Source organism: Suncus etruscus, chromosome 16, assembly GCF_024139225.1.
Source record: "Suncus etruscus isolate mSunEtr1 chromosome 16, mSunEtr1.pri.cur, whole genome shotgun sequence".
Classification (NCBI taxonomy): Eukaryota; Metazoa; Chordata; class Mammalia; order Eulipotyphla; family Soricidae; genus Suncus; species Suncus etruscus.
In genome coordinates this window covers 54,397,087-54,409,202 of record NC_064863.1, presented here as the reverse complement: position 1 = coordinate 54,409,202, position 12,116 = coordinate 54,397,087, and positions in this window count along the sequence as shown.

Sequence of the window (12,116 nt, the reverse complement as noted above, 5' to 3'; positions counted from 1 at the left end):
GAGATACGACCTCAGTCTGTCTTTCTACTCATTCTTTCATGAGTTCCCCAGTAGCTGACCAAATCTGTGTGGTTACAGTACTCCAGTACTCTAGTACCTAGCCAAGTACTTCCTACTATGAATCACAGACATTTCTAGATCTGATCCACAGAGATGTCTAGACACATGAAACTGCATCTTTTGGTTAACAAACAGATCTATTTGAATTCAGCACTACAATCTAGAATCAAACAGATGTCGCTGTGAGCTCCTCTGGTTACCTCAGTCCTGCTGAAATTTGGCTATACAGCTATTGCCATATATTGATAAATATAAAATTCCAGACATTACCCACACCTCTTAAAACTTAAAGCCAAAGACAGGGCCAGATAGTTGCAATAGTGACTTTCCTAGTTTTGTATCATGTTTTGAAGGCAGGTCTCTGGAACTCAATTGTAGGTCTAGGATCTCATAGAATACAAGGTATAGTAGGAAATTAGGGGTAAGAAATTACTTACCCTATGGATGAAGATGCTAGCTTACAAAGAATCTCTAGTAAGACACAATGACTCCAAAACTCCCAAACTACAGTATTAAAGATTCTCATGAAAATCTGGAGGGTATAATTAAAGATGATCTTATTAATAAAGAAAATAATGAAGAAATGGATGATAAAAGTCAAAACGGTTATAAAGGTAAACAATAGGGAAGTTGAAATTAAAAAATACAATTTATTTTTATTCATTTTTTTATCAAGAAAATAGACGAAACTAAAAATAAACTTAACATACTGAAATTATTAGTGGGAGACATAAAATTAGGGATATTAATAAATATTTGAAAGTAAAAGTATAACATAATACGTATGGGTATTTCTCATATCAGGTTTTACAGAGAGGGAAAGAAAGTATTATTTGTATAAATAAGACTAATTTTTCAACAGAAGAAAGAATTTCAATATAGAAATCAAAATATTCTAAGCAACCTAAACAAAATCAATTTCTTACTAGATGACATAATTGGGGAGTGGGTCAGAGCCTTTTGTGCTCAGGACTAATTCCTAGCTCTGTGATATGTATAACTCCTGGTGATGTTTATGGGAACATACATGGTACTGGTTGAACCTGGATAAAGCAACTCAAAGGCTATCTCTGTAGTTGCTAAACTATTTATCTCTCTTGTCCCTAAGTCATATATAATTAAAATTACAGATAGAGAATGCTAAATTAACAAGTGAAATGCTGAATAACACACAGTGAAGCAACCAGTATAAAGTTATCAGAATATTTCTCATTAGAAATTCCATAGACCAGAGAGATGGCAGGGCAAAATATAGCGCTGTTTGGAAAGGTCATCCAATCAAGAATACTCATCACAGCTATATTGTTACACATATTTTAAAGGAAGAATGAAGAACTTTTCAGACAAGCCAGTAAAGGAATTCATTGCAACTAAGCTAGCTCTTTATGAAATATTTAAATACTTCTATAAAAGTGAAACAAAATAAGTGTCACTTGAAAAAGCAAGATACACAAAATAAAATATAAAATAAGAAAGTGCATGAAAACAAAGAATTGTAGAATAATCTCAAGATTTAGATGTTTTCAGTATGAAATCTACTGGAAGCTTAAGGACATGATTGTAAATGTTATGATACAAAAAATAACAAGAAATATCTAAAAAACAAACAAGAAGGTGTAAATAGAATTTTTATTATACAAAAGGCAGATATCAAAGTATAAAGTGAAAAAAAGAAACAGATTAAAAAATAAATTGTCATTGGGTGTAGTTATAGGGAAACTTAAGCACTGCCAAGAATAACACTAGTGGTCTCCAAATACCATCCAAGAGGCCCTAGACATCTCTGACACAAGAAAACCTGATAAACATTGCATTCTTTATTGCAGCCTGCTTTTTTAAGTTTCAGTGCTTATTGCCTGGAAGTCACTCCTGCAATGAATATCTTGTAAACAAATGAAAATGAAGCAAATGAAGTAAATACAATACTAAAAAAAATGCTAAAACGAAAATGTATAGTACTATAAATTACATTAAAAACAGAAAAGATGGCAAATGAACAGTATAAATAAAAGGAAATATCAGAAGAACAAATAAAACTAAAAGACCGAAAGAGAATATAATTAAAAATGTGATTTTAAAGTAGAATAAATAAAAAGTTGGTTATTTGAAAGTATAAACTTAAATAACATACATACACATAAATGGGGGATTTTACATGAGGTATTACATAAATAAAAATATAAGATATTGCTAAAAAATTTTATGTCACCAAGTTTGATCATCTCTAAAAAAAATCCAATAAATGAAATAAACCAAGTGAGATTAAGTTATGTTGGTGGGATACCATTGACACCAACATTCATGGTGATAGTTATATGCAGTAACTTTCAACTCAATAGAATTAAACACTATTGGAACAATATTCAGAATCTTTAAAATATACATTTTACAAAAGAACTATTGATCTATTTTTATAAAATAGAAAGGAAAATAGTTTTATCATCTTCTTGAAGAAACCCAGGAACTGAAAGTACTATTTATAAAATATAAAACTGATTATATATAATCTAATAATATATAATTATATATAATATATAAGGATATATGTATATATCCTTTTGTGGTCTTTGTTTTCAGTTATCCTTGTGACTTTCTTTGCTGCTGTTGTTAATGGGATAAGAATGATCTATTTTTGTGTCAGAATAAGTCATGATGTCTTCTCAATTGAAATTTCTTAGAGACATAATGATATGAGACAAAGAAATAAAAAAGGCTGGCAGTAATTCAAAAGAGAGTGCTTTTGAGTTTCCCCAAATTCAAAATGTCCTTGAAACAAATCCAAAGAGATAATGAGCAGCAGTTGTAGATCATGACCCCAAAATACATGTCTTTGGAAAAAATACACATATGTTTTATTGACCAATAACTTAAAAAAAGAAAGGAACTTTGAAACAACTAAACTTTGTTGAGTTTTTGTAACGTGTATCATTTGGCTTCTCTGCTTCACCAGATATTCTTCTTTAAGTCCCCACATGCTATTCTGTACTCTTACAAACATTGATCTTCTAATTAGAATGGAACTGGGAACTGGAAAATCTACATGAGCTATCTCCAGGAAATGTGCAGATAATGTGAAGTCTATTAGACTCTGCAATGATATGTGCAGTAATGTGTGGGTTACCATCTGGATCACCATTTATACCACTCCCATTGAAGCTATCCCTATAGCCGGGGGTTTTGTTGGACCAAAACATCCGAGTGAAATGCCTTACCTCATCAAAGAAATGAAGTTGTTAAAACAAACTGTTCTCTTGGAATTTAGTTCTTGAAATTTAGGTGGACGATACATTTTAGTCACAGCTGTGAATCCCACTGTCAACAATACCTGATTGTTGAAGGAACATGTGCCACAATTCAAATCAATATTTAATAATCTGCTACTCAACTCAGAAAAATGACTATCAAATTATGAAAAATTAATATAATGAATAAAACATAAAAAAATCTATCACACACTATACATAAGATCAACATAAATCATGGAGAAAACCAAAGTCACTCTTAGGTGCTATTCCCCAAAACAACACCCAATATATGTGCATCATTGAAAAATTCAGTCAGATACTGGAAGAAAGTAGAATACACAATTTGTTCAATGGTTCATGTGATACCATCATTTAATCATAACAGAAATGTTCATGATTCATCAGAATATCTAATAAATAATTGAATCAAAAGTAAAACAAAAGTAATGTGGAACAGAAATAAAAAAGAGGGACAATCTTGGTTTAATATATTTATTGAATCAAGAAAGACTGGATCTCTCTTCCAACTCCGTAATAGTAAAACTTTGTTCTCTCACTAAAACAGCTAAACAACCAGTAAATACTGCTTAAACATTGTTTAAGTAAATATTAAAACAAAATATTGTTTCTATTGTGTAGGCAACAGAACTATGCTGTATCTTAGAAGTATTCTCTGTGTCACTTATAAGGAGTAACTCAGTCTAGGGTGTCCATTTTGTCTTTTGGAGCCTATGTATATTTGAATGTCAAGGAACAAGTGGTAATGACAGTCAAGAGTAAAGTGATTTATTAAAAGTTGAATGAGAGGGTCAAAATGATAGTACAACAGGTAGAATACGTGCTGTTGCAGCATTCCATATGCTCCAAGAAACTCACAGGAGATATTACTGAGTCCAGTGCAAGGACTAATTCTTGAGCATTATTATTTGTGTCTAAATTTTTTTTGATCACAACCCACTGGCAGTGCCCTGGTGCACATTGTTTCACTATGCTGGGACCCACATTGCCCTGAAGAGTGGAGCCCACAGTATGCATATCAAGGAAGGTGAGCTGACTTCTACTCAGAAAGGTGGAGCTAAAGAAGTGTGGAGCTCCAGGGCTACACACTTCTATTAGTCAATGAACCCCAGCACAATATGCATAAAACACCTCACTACACACATGACAATGGGAAAACAATACAGACCTCCATCCTGCATACAGAATAAAGATAGCATCTCTTATGACCCAAAAATGCAAACCACCTATTTAGCCTCTGAGATAAGAACTTTAGAGAAGAAATATAGAGGATTCTCATAGAACTCAAAGAAAGCATAAAACAAACTGAACAAATTAATAGTAAGATTCAAGATGATATGAAAGTAAAAATGAGAAAACTCCAAACTGAAATAACTTGGTAGGCAAAATGAAAACCTCATTAGAAAGCTTGCCAATAGAGTAAAATTAGCTGACGACAAAATCAGTGAGTTGAAAAATTAGAGGCATAACAACTCCAAATAGTAGAAGAGATTTTTAAATGAGCCTGAAAACAAACGATGAGACAATGGAAAAATTCTTAAGGAACATGCACAGATAAAAGTAGATGTCTTTGATAAACTCAGCAAAAACAACGTAAGAATCACTGGAGTCCCAGACACACAGAAAGAAACCCCCCCCCCCATTTTAACATGTGGAAATTAAACTGCTCACTACTGAAGAACAGGTGGGTCAGAGACAAAATCGAAGAATATATAAAAGATTCTTGGAAACAAATGAAAACAAAGACACAAATTATCAGCATTTGTGGGACACAGAAAATTGGTACTAAGAGCTTTGCAAGCACTCATTAGGAAGGAACAAGGGGCCTACACAAATAACTTAGTGACACAGCTTATAAAATTAAAAAGGATCAATAAAATGAACCAAAAAATAGGAGGCAGGAGGAAAGAATAAATCTTATAGCAGGAATCAATGAATTGGACATCCAAAAAGCAATCATAAAGAACAATGATATCAAGAGTTGGTTCTTTGAAAAAAATCAACAAGATCTGTAAACCGCTAGCAAAACTCATAGAGAAATGAAAAGAAAAACACAGTAAAGCAAATTAAAAATGAAAAGCGGGTGATCATTACATATACTACAGAAATTTAAAGGGTAATCAGAGACACTTTGATAATCTCTATGCCACAAAACAGGAGAATATGGAAAAAATGGATAAATTCTTAAACTCTTATAACCTTCCAAAAGTTAAACCAAGATAATTTAGCATATCTGAACAGACCAATAAATGAAATAGACTTGAGTATTCAGAGAATGTTCTTCTTGTATACAATCATTCAGTATTTAAGAAAAGGGCAAAAAACACAAAATAGATAAAGGAAAGATTCTTCAGTAAGTGGTGTTGGGAGCCAGAGTGGTAGTACATTGGTAGGGTGTTAGCCTTACATACAGCTGACCCAGGATGGACCTGGGTTCAAACTATGGCATCCCATCTGGTCCTCCAAGCCAGGAGTGATTTCTGAGCAGCTGGGTGTGGCTGAAAAACCAAACCACAAACTCACAAACAAAAACAAGTGGTGGTAGGACAACTGCAAAAAAGAAGAACTCAGACTTCTATCTAACGAAGTGCACAAAGTCAAATAAACGGATACAGACCTTGTTATCAGACTCCATGTCATAAGGTATACAGAAGACAATTGTAGGCAAAACACTTCATGACATTAAAACTAAAAGCATCTTTAAGGAGTAAATACTACAGTCCAAACAAGTGGAAGCAGATCAACAAATGGGACTACATTAAACTGAGAATTTTCTGTCCCTCAAAGGAAATAGTGACTAGGACACAAATGCCACCCACAGAATGGGAGAAACTATTCACCCAATACCAGTATGATAAGTGATTAATATTTAATATAAAAAGGTACTGACAGAAATTAGCAAAATAATCTAACCTCATCAAAAAATGGGGAGAAGAAATGAACAGACATTTCCTAAAAGAAGAAATATAAGTGGCCAAAAGGCACATGAAAAAATGCTCCACATCACTATCCATCAGAGAGATGTAAATCAAAACAACAATGAGGTGTCCTCTCATGCCACAGAGACTGGCACACATCATAAAGAATAAGATAAATCACTGCTGGTGCGGATGTGGGAAGAAAGGAACTATTATTAACTGCTGGCAAGAATGCCATCTATTTCAGCCTTTCTGGAAAACAACATAGATATTCCTAAAAAAAAAAAACTGTATGTAAGCTTCTATATCATTGAGCAATAATACTTATAGGGTTATACTCTCAGAACACAATAACACAATACAAAAATGTCATGTGCACTCTTATGTTCATTGCAGCTCTATTTAAAATAGCCAGTATCTGGAAACAGCGCAGGCATCAGACAAAAAAATGAATGGCTAAAGAAACAGTAATACATCTACACAATGGAATACTGTGCAGTTCTTAAAAATAATGAAGTCATGAAATTTGCCTATATATAGATGGACATGTAGATTATAATGCTGAGTGAAATAAGTCATAGGAGAGAGATAATACTGAATAGTCTCATTCATCTGTGTGATTTAAGAAAAAAACAGTAAGGAAATAACATCCAGTGATAATAGAGATTATGACCAATAGGACTAGCCCATGATATGAAAACTTACCTCAAAGAGTGGTGAGCACAGTTATGGAAATAACTACACTAACAATTAGCATGGCATTGATAGTGAATGAGAAACATAGAATGTCTTGATGACAGGCAGGGTTTGGGGAATATTTTTGGTGGGAAGTTTGCACTGGTGAAAGGTGGTATACATTTTATGACTGAAACTTAACTACAAACATGTTTGCAACCATGGTGTTTAAATAAAAGTATTATATAAGAAAGAGGAATTAGCAAGAAGGAAGAACATATTATGAAACTGTTGAAATAGAGAGCAACCATTCCAAACTATTAGTGGAGAAAATTATCAATACTAAATTCAAAATCTTATGGGCAAAATTTTGAAAAAAAAAAGTATTTATACAATTTGACATGCATATCCTGAAATAACTTATTAATTTAAAGGAAGTCACTTTCAAATAATATTTATTGAGAAATTAGATGTTCCTTAGCCAGAGATCAAATTAATATAACCAATAGGATAAATCTAAAGCAGGTTTTGCTACTGCAAGTGGAAGATATTACTGCTTACTATTCTTACTCCGAAATGCAACTTCTGGAGATTTTCAAGCAAACCTAATCTATAGGTCATTCTTTAATAAATGTCTTGTGCTCTAAAAAATATTAGAGGGCAGAAGGTGGTTCTAAGGACTAAACCCTAAGGTTTCATGTGGGAGCCCTCAGTTTTATTCCTGGCATAATATGGTCCTGATCACTGACTGTGCTTGCCTTATCCCCTAAGCACGTCCAACTCTAGCTCCAAAACTGAATAAACAATGCACATTACAATCATTCAGGGATCTTGGAACCCTGATGGAGGTATTGGGGTAGTAACTGTGCAACTATAAAACAACTTCCATAATATAAACTGTGATTCATTAATAAAAAGTATTTGCATTGTTATTTACTAACAAAAAATTTTAAAGATAAGTTGAGTGGAGAAGATGAGGGTTATCTAAGTCAAGGTGAAAATTAAGATTGACTGCTCTGGATCTTTGAGAAGACTGTTCAGAAAGGAGAATTATCATTGCCTGGTTTCTGTGCACCTTTCTTAGAACAATAATGTCCATCTTTAAAGAGGTGTGTCCTAAGTGCTTCAGGTAAAATTAGAAGCCTAATAGAAGTTAGCATTATATCTTAAAATTCAGATATTTATTAAATCTGCTATATGTTTTCTATCATATTCATATTTATAATATTTTGTTGTATCAACTTCTAGCTTTATTGCTGGTGTTTAGAATTTTCTACAGTTGTAAAAGCCATGATCTAGTAAGAAAGAACAAATACTAGGTCAAGGAAGTAGTTTTAAGGACTGCTAATCAGAATCTTATGATATCAATAATATAGTTTTTATTTTCTCTTTTTTGTTTTGGTTTTGGTTCTCACTTGGTGGCACACACTGGGTCTGCACTCAGAAATCAATCCTGATAGGCACAAAAAGGACCATATAGGATGCCAGGGATTGAACCCGGGTTCATCCTGGGTCAGTTGCATGCAAGGTAAATGACCTATTGATGTACTATCTCTAGCCCTGTACAATAGTCTTTCTTAAGTTACTTATAAATATTTCCCAATCAAATATGAGTTAGATTTTGTTCTATTTCTTTGCCTATAGTTATATGCTCTACACCTGTTTTAATTCTTTTATAACAATTTTTGTCAATATAATAAATTAGGGTTGGTGATAAAGTACAGTGGTTAGGTCACTTGCCTTGCACATATATGACAGGTTCAGATTCTGACAAATAATATGTTCTCCCCACAAATCCCTACAGGATTGATCCCTGAGAACAAAGCCTTATTGTCTGTGACCCCAAACAAAAATAAGTACAGGGATATATAAATATAAATATCTAAATATAATGTTAAATTTCCTTATTCTAAATCCTTATTACATGCCACTTGTTGAAGAGCACATTAGGTTCTGATAGACTTTTATGTTGTAATAACAAGAACTATACAATAACAATAAACTGATACAATAGCAGTTTCTTAATCACTTTACACTTATACCTTCAATAAACAGGGCATCTTTATATCAGTTACAGAGAAAATAAAACTGACAGGTTTTTTGTCAACACTCAAGCTTCCATTAATTATATAATTACCAATATGATATATAATTACTCAGATGAGACATAATTCCATGACTCTCATTTCATTGTCTAAATAAAATATTTGTAATACCTCATGAAAAAAATGAAAAACAAAAGCTGTATTATTAGTTGCAGACAAAAGAAAAAAGTGTAATTTTTTTGTTGTAGGCAGGTGAAAGTTCCACAGTGAAGATATTTTTACATGCAGCAATATTGTTTCCAATCCAGTACTAATTTTATCTCACTCTTAATATTTTATAATTTCAGCAAAAGTATTTATAATATGTAAATATATCAGAATTGGAATTTATGATAAAGTATTTGCACTTCTGTGATATTATGTTTAGGTCTGTTCTTTTCTCTAATTCCTCATAACATAACTTAAAAAGATTAAGGTAACCTTAATTTTAATTTTCAAGATGAACAAAACTGTTATACTTTATCCTCGATGATCTTCTTAAAAAAGAGTAAATGTAATATATTTTTTGCTACAGGCAAATAAAGATATTTCTGAACAAATTAAAGGTTACAAAGCAGAGCTAAATAAGCACATCATTTAAAATTATAAAATCAGTTATTTAACAGTGCTGCTATCATTTCTTCTTTTAACATCTCATTGATATAGCACTTAAATGATCAGTGTCAAGTTACATCATTAAGTGGGAATATATGATAGGTGATATAATATTTTTTTAAAATTTGAATTAAATAGACAAAGTATTACATATACTAAACAAGATTCTTAAAAATTACTATCTACAGGTCAGAGAGGTCATAAAGTGAGTAAGTCAGGAAGTCAGGTTCTTGCATGCATCCAGTCTTAATTCAATCTTCAATATCATGATAACTCCCAGGAGTGTTTCCTGAACTCATAATCAGGAGTAAATGCTGACCATTGCCAATTGTGGGCCAAAATACAAGAAAACACAATATTCAAATCATAGCACTTCTGAATATTGTCCATCAGATTTTAATTCTCTAAGAATCTAGCATGGCTTTCAAGTCAGAATAATGGTAATTAGCAGTGGTGATATAATTTGTATATCCATTTCTCTCTCTATGTGTACATATGAATTATACTGAATTAATTCTTCCTTATCTGATGAGTAAAAAAAGAAAAATCCCATATTCATGGTTATTTTTCCATACTAGTTTACTCTAAGCAGAACCTAAATATTTGGTTAGGGAAATTTTGCCAGCTAATAAATTTCATAAATAATAAAATATTTATACATATTAAAACATATAAAAGTATCTCACCTTACTCAAGCCACTATGATTAGTCTATAATGGTTTACATTGTAAACTATAAAAATATAAAGATCTAGTTATTTCTAGGTATTCCGGGCCTGTTTTTGTAATTAGAATTTAATTTAAATACTTAATATTCTTTAGGAAAAAATCACTATTAAATTACCAAAAGTTTTTTTTAACAGTTTCAAAGCTAACCAAATAATGACATTTATTCAGAGAAATACTAGATAAATTAGTGTGATCTAAATAATCTAGTAAAAATAACAATGTTGGCCAGAACCAGTACCTTTCAAGGTTCTGGCATTATTTGACGTGTAAGAAACAGTTCACCAGATGAGCTGGTTTGATTTATTTATGAAGCTTTTATGTTCTCATGGAATCCTATTTCTAAAAATGGCATCATTGATTTAATAACAAAGACAATATTAGAGTAGATATAACAATATACTATTTCCTCTTTTACAAAACAACAAACATTAGAATTTCCAAGGCAAAATTACCAGAGTTGATGCATTCCATCTGGTGGGAGGTCATAGAAATGGCAACAACATAATGTTACCAAATAGCTTAATTTTGTGAGATATACCCATATATTGGTGAGAAAAAGCTTTATTTTAAAACCCTACTTCAGGAGGTGGAGAAACACAAAATTATTTCTTTTATAAAATATCATTAATTTCTTTCAATGTGGCTAGAGACATTACACATCTTCAGTTGCTTGCCTTGATTTGGAAGGTCCACTTAGTTCTAAAAGCTGAATTTAGAAACTTATACATTATTAGGTTTGTGTTTTGTCACCTGAACTCTCCCCATCATCCTTGTTTAATTTTTTAACAATTTGTTTCTCAAGCAGCAACTTATTTAAAATTCTGTATGATAAATATTTTGTTTTCTAGAAAAGCATATTAATGTAATCACTATTTCTTGTTTACATTTTTACCTGGAATTATATTTCAGTCATATTATATTTCATAAAAACTTTCCTCATATGAGCATGTTTTAGTCTTTTATATTATCAATTGTTCTCTAGGTACAATCCTGTGCATCTGAAGACAGTATATCTAGAATAATGTGTCAAATTCTCCCTTATAACAAACTGTTTCAGTTCTATTCATCAAGATCCTCTAAAATGTTGGATTACAAATTAAATGATTACAAGATTTTACTACTCTGCAAATGCATTTGCTCTTTTAAAAAAATATCTATATTTATTTTAATTAACTTGTGTTTCTCTAGTTCTTGACTCTGAGAAAATAATGCTTTGATTTGGTCACATATCTTAAAACTTGAAATAATTAATATTACTAATCTGCAGATAAGTAGCTGCTGCATTTACTGTACAGTTCAGAAAGGACATTTTTAACAGATATAAATTTTATTTTTATCTAATTAATCTCAAGTTGTCACATTAAATTTTAGTAACCTTGTTAACTTATTTGAGGAGTGACTAATAAAAATATTTAACAAGTGAAAAACAATCACTGAATTATTCAATATTATGGCAAATAGGTCTCTCTTAAAGTAAACCTATGTTAGATTAAGGTTTGGCTGCTTTCTTAATATCTATACTCACAATTTTTGTAGATATTTTAAACTTATATGCCTAAGAACTTGTTTGTCATCCTTTTAGTCTTTATTTACCCCAGATGTTTTATAATAAATTTTTATAAATTTAAAGAAAATGCATTACCTAATTGACATAATTGATTATAATACATTTGTTTTCAAATATATGAAAGCTACATTATAAAAACAATAGAAAAAATAAATAAAAAGGAAGATTATAAAATGAAAGAAAAAGTATAATAGCAAGCACATTTT